The 8,209-nt window shown below is 42.2% G+C and overlaps 1 pseudogene; it reads left to right on the top strand.

The window, feature by feature from the left end:
- The first annotated feature begins 131 nt into the window (after positions 1–131).
- Positions 132–568, top strand: LOC107279971 (3'-5' exonuclease-like; annotated as a pseudogene).
- Positions 569–8,209: the final 7,641 nt, after the last annotated feature.

Here is an 8,209-nt window from a genome sequence, read left to right as displayed (position 1 = left end):
CGTCATCACCCGTGCCCACATCCCTCTCCCCCTGCGCCCCGACCTCAGAAAAGTAAGAGAGAGGGAGAGCCGCCGAGGTCCATCGAGATCACCTCGCCCCGCCCGTGCCCCTGCCACGGCGGCCGCGCCGCCACCAGTCCACCACCGTCGCGCAGAACCCTGTCGCGCTGCTGCAGCTCTGGGTCGACCGCAGGTGCCTCATCTTCCCGTTCCTCCACGCCGACTACATCCCGGGCTCCCTCCGCCGCTTCCTCGCCGGCGCCGCGGACTGCTTCGTCGGTGTCAGCGTGGACAAGGACGCCGAGCGGCTGAGCGACGACCACAGCCTCCCCGCGGGGAACACCGCCGACCTTCGCACCCTCGCGGCGCAGAGGCTGGGCTGCCCGGAGCTCATACAGGCCGGCCTACAGGCCGTGGTGCACGTCATCATGGGCGCCCACCTCGTCAAGCTGCAGAGGGTGACCATGAGCCGCTGGGACGCCTTCTGCCTCTCCAACGAGTAGATCTGGTACACTGCATCGACGCCTACGTCTCCTTCGAGGTCGGCCGGAGGCTGCTCCGCGCTTGATACTGAGGCCATCCACAATGGGTACCCCTGGGTCGTCTCCCCGCTCACGCCGTTCGCCGTCCGTCCGCTGCGCGTGTCCCTGGAGAGAGGCGAGACCCCCACGTGGGGAATGCGTGCCTCTAGCTCCTCAGCTCCCTTTTTCCGGAGACACTCCCTCGAGACTACGCATTGCAGCGACCCGGTGCCCCGTCCCCTGTCTCCTCCCCCAGTGTTTCCCCTTTTTGCCCTCACCGGCGGCATGGCAACGAGAGAGTGAGAGAAAGGAGAGATGCGACGGCGACGAGGATCCGCGACGGCGACGACCAGATCCGGCCACCGCCGCGGTAGCCGTCGGCCACCAGCCAGCGACGGGCGAAGACGGCTTCCTCGCGCCGCGGCAGCCGCCGGCCACCAGCTGGCGACGGGCTCGGCTTCCGCGACGGAGACGGTGACGATGACCTGGCGACGACCCCACATGCACCTCGGCTTCCTCCACCGCCACCGCCGGCCCCGCCACGGTCTCCTGGCGGATCTGGCCACGGGGGGCTAGATCCGCCCACGATGGCGCCGGATCTGCCCCCTCCGGCCGGCGGCGGCGGCGAGTAAGAGAGGCGGCGGCGAGGGGGAGAGAGAGAGTGGCGCGGCGGCGAGAGGGAGATGCGCACGGCGCGGCGGCGAGAGGGAGACGCGCACGGCGCGGCGGCGAGAGGGAGAGAGAGGGGCGCGGTGGCGAGAGGGGGCGAGAGGGAGAGGCACGCGGTGGCGAAGAAAAAGAGAAGAGGGCATGGTGGCGAAGAAAAAGAGAAGAGGGGTAGGAAAGTAAAAATATGAGTGGGGACTTTGTGGGCTAGGACACTCATTGTGTACAGGAGTATCTCTACCAGGTTGCTTTAGATCTTGAGGAGTCCATCCAAGGATACCCTACACTGCGAGCTGAGTTTTTCTACGATGTCCTCAGTTAGTGAGGATATTCTAGGAGTGTCTCACATTGTGATGCCCTGATAGACCGTCGATCGAGGCGGTCACCGTGGCACGAACCGCAATTGCTTGCATCCTCCGTGCCTAATTCTACCTAGATTAGAGATTAGATTCAGTTGCTGTTGTCTTTCGCTCATGCTCTCACGTAATGTTAGGCAAGGATTTATGAGATTTGAGGTGTTATGGGTTTATGCTTAGCACTGAAGAAATTGAAGAATCGGATGAAAAAAAAGGTGCCGATCTTCTGATCTAGACTATGGTTAATGAAACTAGCTGGGTGGCCTGCGCAATTGCGCGGCTAGCACCCAAACAAAATCATATATTTTTTAGTATGATTTTACTTAAAATTTATTAAATAGCTATCTCCGTATTTCTAATTATATAAAGTCATACCAGCTGCTACCCCTTACTTCTGTCATATCTTTTTTTAAGTTAATTGCACTTTGGTCCACCTTTTATTACCAAAGTTTCACTTTGGGCTATCCTCTAGCTCATATTTTCACTTTGGACCAGGTAAGATTACCTTGACCACCCCAAGTCATTTTCTTTAGCTGTATTTACTCTATAATATTGTAAAGAATTACATGCGTAAGTTGGAAAAGATTATCGGGTTACGGGTTGCTGATGTGTTTAAAGTTGAAAAAGTCTTTTATGTATTCATAAAAAGTTTATGCGGGTGGTCCAAAGTAAAAGAAAAGTAAAGTAACCTAGCTCAAAATGAAAAAATGTATTAAAAGGGTGGTCCAAAGTGAAACATTGGTAATAAAAGGTGGCCCTAAATGCAATTTACTCCTTTTTTTTATTTGCTTGCTCGGTCTACCATTATTTCTATTCATTCTCCTTGAAACCTTTAAAAATTGGATCTTATAGTTTTTTGAGTTTATTATCTTGTTGAATTTCGTTTTTATAATTTCTAGAAGTCCCACCAAACGCGGCCATTATACTCCTCTACGATCCGTCCACTGTCTTTTTCTCTTTATTGTCATTGAGATTTTACAAATCGAAAATAATTATCGTTCGAGTTCATTTTTTACTTTCTATAAGTCCCGCCAAACCGTCAGCGACTTTTCTATTGTACTCCTTGGCTCGCCCGCTGCCTCCCTTCTTTATCGTCATTGAGATTTTAAAATCGAACATAATTATCATTGTTTTTTTTTACTTCTTAGAAGTTCTGAACCTTTAAAATAGTTTTTAGAGTTTATTGTCTCAATGGTTTTTTTATATAATCTTTAGAAGTCTCGTCAAACGATACTACTGTACTCCTCTACGGCTCATCCGCCGCCTATTCTTTATTGTCATTGGGATTCTAAAAATTGAACATAACCATCATTGGAATTCATTTTTTTATTTTCTAAAAGTCTCGCCAACCGCCAGTGGCTCTGCAACTGTACTCCTATACACCCTGCACGTTGCTTCTTTTTATTGTCATTGAGATTTTAAAATCGAATATGATTATCAATGGGGTTTATTTTTCTTACTTTCTAGAAGTCACGACAACCGTCTTTCCCGTTTGCTTCACGGCATGCCTGTCGTCCCTCCTTTTAATCATCATTAGGATTCTATCTGGTGTTTTACTAACAGTTATTATATATCGTATCAACCGCCAGCACTCTAATCTTTTATAGATTTGTTACTTAATTTATCTCGTCATGTGTTTTAGATGGTCTTTTTTTCAATAGTCTTTATTTTTTATCATCAATTTTTGTTATTTATAAATTGTATTCCTAATTGAATTTTTTTTATTTCAGAATTTATATTTTTTTTCAAAATTTAATTAATACCGTATATTGTTCTTTCAATTTTTTTTTTGAATTTCAGTTGTTTCAAAATCTACTTGTGCTCTCTTTTAATTTTTCTAAATTTGGATATTATTATATTATTTTATTCTAAATTTTAATTAATATCGTATTGGGTTCTTATATGGATTCTTCTTTCAATATTGCTTATTTTTAATTCCGAATTTTAGTTGATTTTAAATTGTATTCCTACTTGAACTCTTATTTTATTTTTGCTAATTTTGGATTTTATTTTTATTTTTATTCCGAATATTAACTAATCTCGTATTGGGTTCTTATATGGACGCTTCTGTCAATATTCCTTATTTTTAATTCTGAATTTCAATTATTTTTAAATTATATTCCTACTTGGACTCTCCTTTTATTTTCTAATTTCGGATTTTATTTTATTTTTATTCATAATTTTGATTAATCTCGTATTGGATTCTTATATGAACTCTTCTTTCAATATTTCTTATTTTTAATTCTAAATTTCAGCTATTTTTAAATTGTATTTCTACTTGGACTCTCCTTTTCTTTTTCTCCGATTAATGTGAGAATTTCTAGCCCCCACGGTGAACGTGGTGCCTCCTTTTAAAGCTGTTTTAATAATATAATAGATTCCCTAATTATAATTGCGGAAATGATGCCTACCGGGCGCCTGGCGGGGGTGAAGCAGATCGGGCGCTCCCCCTGTTGGCGGATGTTAAATGACCGATTCTATACTGCCAACATATGCATAAAGTTTAGATAATAAAACATCCAACATAGTGATAGGTGCTTAATCTCACATATTCCACAAGTGTTGGTGTATAGTTGTATGCAGATGATAAACCCTGAAGTTGGGAGGCAAATCGGACTAAAGTGAGGAAAATTATGTATCCATACAAGGAGGGGTTGTGAACTTCATCGAAACATCCGTAATTCAACCCAAAACTCCGAGAAATGGATGGAGGAAGGTCTAGGGAGTCTACCGACCGAAGGCCAGGCCAGATGGGCCTGGTTCGGCCGAACCACCACTTCCACCGTTGGATGTGGGGTTTGGCGTGGACGTCCCAGATGCATCCCTGATGACGGTTGGAGGGCACTTCGGACATTTCCCCTTCGCCAACCATCATACCTACCTCTATATAAAGGCTTCACTTCCTCATTTCATACACACACTTCCAAGCTTGAGCTGAATTATAAGAGGCTTTATTGTACTATATTGTATACTAGAATAGGAAGAGAGTAGAATAGAAGGAGTCGGAAGAATTCCGGAGTTGTCGGTAATCTTCTCCTATTTCTTTTATTCTGTTTATTACTCTGAATTCAATATAATATTCTTCTTGAGTAATTTAGATTTATCTTGTGAGAATTATCTCTTGGTTAGTTCCTAAATAGCATACAGAATTATTGTTCGCTATAATCAACTAAAATATAGTGATTGCTTTGGTGAGTTATAAACACTAAATTAAATATTAATTGCTTAAACGTGGTGATTAGGTAATTATTATCCAGTAATTGCTACGTATCCCACAGTACGTTTGAGGTGGGTGTAGAGGTGGTGACAGCCCTCGAGATCACTTAAGTCCTCCCTGTCCGGATATGTAGTAGAGCAACATCTGAGAACAGCGGGTTGCCAGTGCCTGAAGTATTGTGTTAGGATTAAAGTTAAGCTTTCCCTAGACACTGTTTCTTACTTGTAAATCCTCTCTATCCTGGTCTATCCTTTGCTTGGTGTCCTTGGATGAATCGGAGGAAGATCTGATCACACACGTTCCCTTGGATTCGATACCCTTGAAATACTCCGTAGGGGAAGTGCTACATCGGTATATCCGTACGCTTGCGGATTTTATTTGTGACCGTATTAAATACCAACCCCCTCCCCCCGCGCGCCCGGCCACCACGAGCGTGATGCAGGTGCCTGGCCCCACCACGTTCTCTGCCCCCACCTACCATGTGTCTCCATCACATACTCCATTGCAACAAATAACCCATATTTTTTGAAAACCCTCTATTAAGGAAATTCGTTTCATTTTTTGTTTCACTAAAAATATTTCACCTAGTATACTCATAATGTTTCACTATATATAGATCTATATATAGATCTAATGTAGTAGTGAATGATCCTTTTAAAACAAATCCCTAGTAGAAAAAGCCGGACAGGTCATCGAACCATCTGGACGTCTGGGTCACAGGTCGAGCGGTTGGACCACCGGGTCAACCAGTTCAAGTGCAAGTGAAAAACCATTATTTACTCCATGTATTCCTTTCAAATACTATATATGTGTTGCTCTATTGGCTAGCAAAGTGTGCGATCTCCCCAGAGACCCACGTTCGAATCCCGGGCCACAAATTACTGGTTTGAAACATTGTTTTATATAAGGTGAAACAACACTCGATTGGTGTTTAAACGATTGAACATTGTTTTATATAAGGTGTTTAAACGATTGAACATTGTTTGATTGAACATTGTTTTATATAAGGTGTTTAAACGATTGAACATTGTTTTATATAAGGTGAAACAACACCCGATTTAAACGATTGAAACATTACGATTGAAACATTTTCGATCTACTTACTGAAACAATTCCGATATACTTGGTGGAGCATCGTGCAACATTTTTAAAAAAATCAATAATAAGCTAAAAGAAATTTTCGTAATGTTTCGATCTACTTAGTGAAACAATTCCGATATAATTGGTGGAGCATCATGCAACATTTTAAAAAAAAATCAATAATAAGCTAAAAGAAATTTTCGTCCCGATTTAAACGATTGAAACATTACGATTAAAACATTTTCGATCTACTTAATGAAACAATTCCGATATACTTGGTGGAGTATAGTGCAACATTTTTAAAAAAATCAATAATAAGCTAAAAGAAATTTTCGTCGGAATATATCCATGTGTGGTCCTTTTTTTAAGATTTAATTGCAACGAATTTAATGGTATAATCGGATCATAATTTGGATAAATAATTTAAGAGAAAAATTAGTTTAAAGTAGTTTTGCACATATACATGGCGCTAACATCATGTCCCAGAGGCCCAGAACCTGGCGAATCTTAAAACGAAGAAATATTAAAGTGTGTGATAGTGTAGCAGCCGACGGCGATGGTTCCTCCTGCGAGACCAATCTCGGTATTGATCCTTCTCGAACATGTTTTCTTTAAAAGACATTTAAGGACATGTTTGTAGCAGCTTGTGATTGTAGGAGTAGTAGTATCTTCATCATTTAGGGAAAGTGTTTTTCATCCTATCGAGCAAATACCCCCTCGTTTTTTACATGTTATCTAATTCTTCATAATTTTCTTATAAAACTAAACAAGATAGATTAATATTAAATATATCACTACACAAATATGCAAATTCAAATTTAACTTCAACAGGTTATAACAAAAATAACACATATAATTGTAAATATATGTTAATTATTTTCATTTTTATTTGTTTTTTTTAACTTGTAGAGGTGAAATTTAGGTTTGCATGTTTGTGGAGTAATATACTTTAAAGTAAATTTCACAATACTACATATATCACAAAACTACATATTTACGAAAGTGTATCACAAAACTAGAGATTTAAAATTATATTTTCCACAAAAACTACATATTTAAAATATGATATCAGAAAACTACATATTTAACATCAATTTCATCACAAAACTACAACTTTTATAACCTCAATATGGCAATGAATGGCAATGAATATAATATTTGATAACTTCGTTACTAAATCTGTAGTTTTGTGATATATATTTTTAAATCTATAGTTTTGTGATAGTTTGGTCAGAGTATATGTAGTTTTGTGAAATTTACTCTATATTTTATATTAATCTATGTTGTCAATATTTTCCTAAAAAAATTATGACTATTTAGGTGGTATGCAAGAATGAGAGAATGTCTCCTTGAGGGATGGAAAGCCATCTCCCTGTCATATATGATTCTCACCATCTATTTCATATATGCAGGTAATTTTCAGGGCAACGCACTGGCTCCGGTTTTGGGCACAGTTACAAAGGTGTGAGGATGATGGGGAGTTCCTAAAGGTTGCATGCCGCAAGTTGGAGTCGATGGTTATGCAACTATTTGCCAATTATAGATGGAGGTTCACAAATAGACTTCAATAAATGTGTTCTCCTTATTTTGGCTTGGTTTCTTCTGTTTTTGTTTGGTGTATCCTATTTAGCTAAACTACGCTCTTTTCTGGATTGCTACAATGTAATAATTGGCTGTAGCTCTTTTTGAGCAAAGGCTGGGATGATAAATTCCATTATCTAAAAAAAATATATGATTCTCAGGAATTTAACTTTGTGTCACTAAAAAGAGGTGATTTTCTGAGGAGAATTTAACTTTTTTTTCGAGGGGAAAGGAAGGAGCCCTGCCAATTGCAATTAAGGAAAATTTATCTATCTTTTGATTAATTTTGAGCATCATCTCTGCAGATGAACAAGATAGGATTTTAATGGTGTTGTCGAGGGCTTGGTATCTCCGGCATGATATAGTGCAGTGCCGCGGTGGAGAGGGATCTGGTGGAGAAGGGGGCGGCGGCGGAGGGGTGGCGGTGGAGCTTGAAGCGCCTGGCACAGCAGTGGTCTGCGTGGGGCGGCGGAGGGAACAACAGCGCTCGGCGGAGACAGGTGGTGGCGGTGGCACAGAGACGGTCGAGGAGAGATCGGGGGCGACGCGGAGGAGGACTAGAGGGAGTTGCGAGGAATGGTGGCGCATAGTTGGTCATCGAGGCGGAGATCGTGGGCGGCTGTCGGTCATCGAGGCAGAGATCGTGGGTGGCGCGGACGGCATGGAGGAGGGCGAGGGGAGCGGCGAAAGATGGGAGGGGATCAACGAGGCGGGCGTCGGTGTCCTGGGGACGTGGTTCGATGGGGGAGTCACCTCCCTGGCGGTGGCGGCAGCTGAGAGGGTAGAGG

Source organism: Oryza sativa, chromosome 2 (assembly GCF_034140825.1).
Source record: "Oryza sativa Japonica Group chromosome 2, ASM3414082v1".
NCBI classification, from domain to species: domain Eukaryota; kingdom Viridiplantae; phylum Streptophyta; class Magnoliopsida; order Poales; family Poaceae; genus Oryza; species Oryza sativa.
Note: the sequence above shows the minus strand (reverse complement) of the source record. Positions and strands in the feature narration are given on the sequence as shown.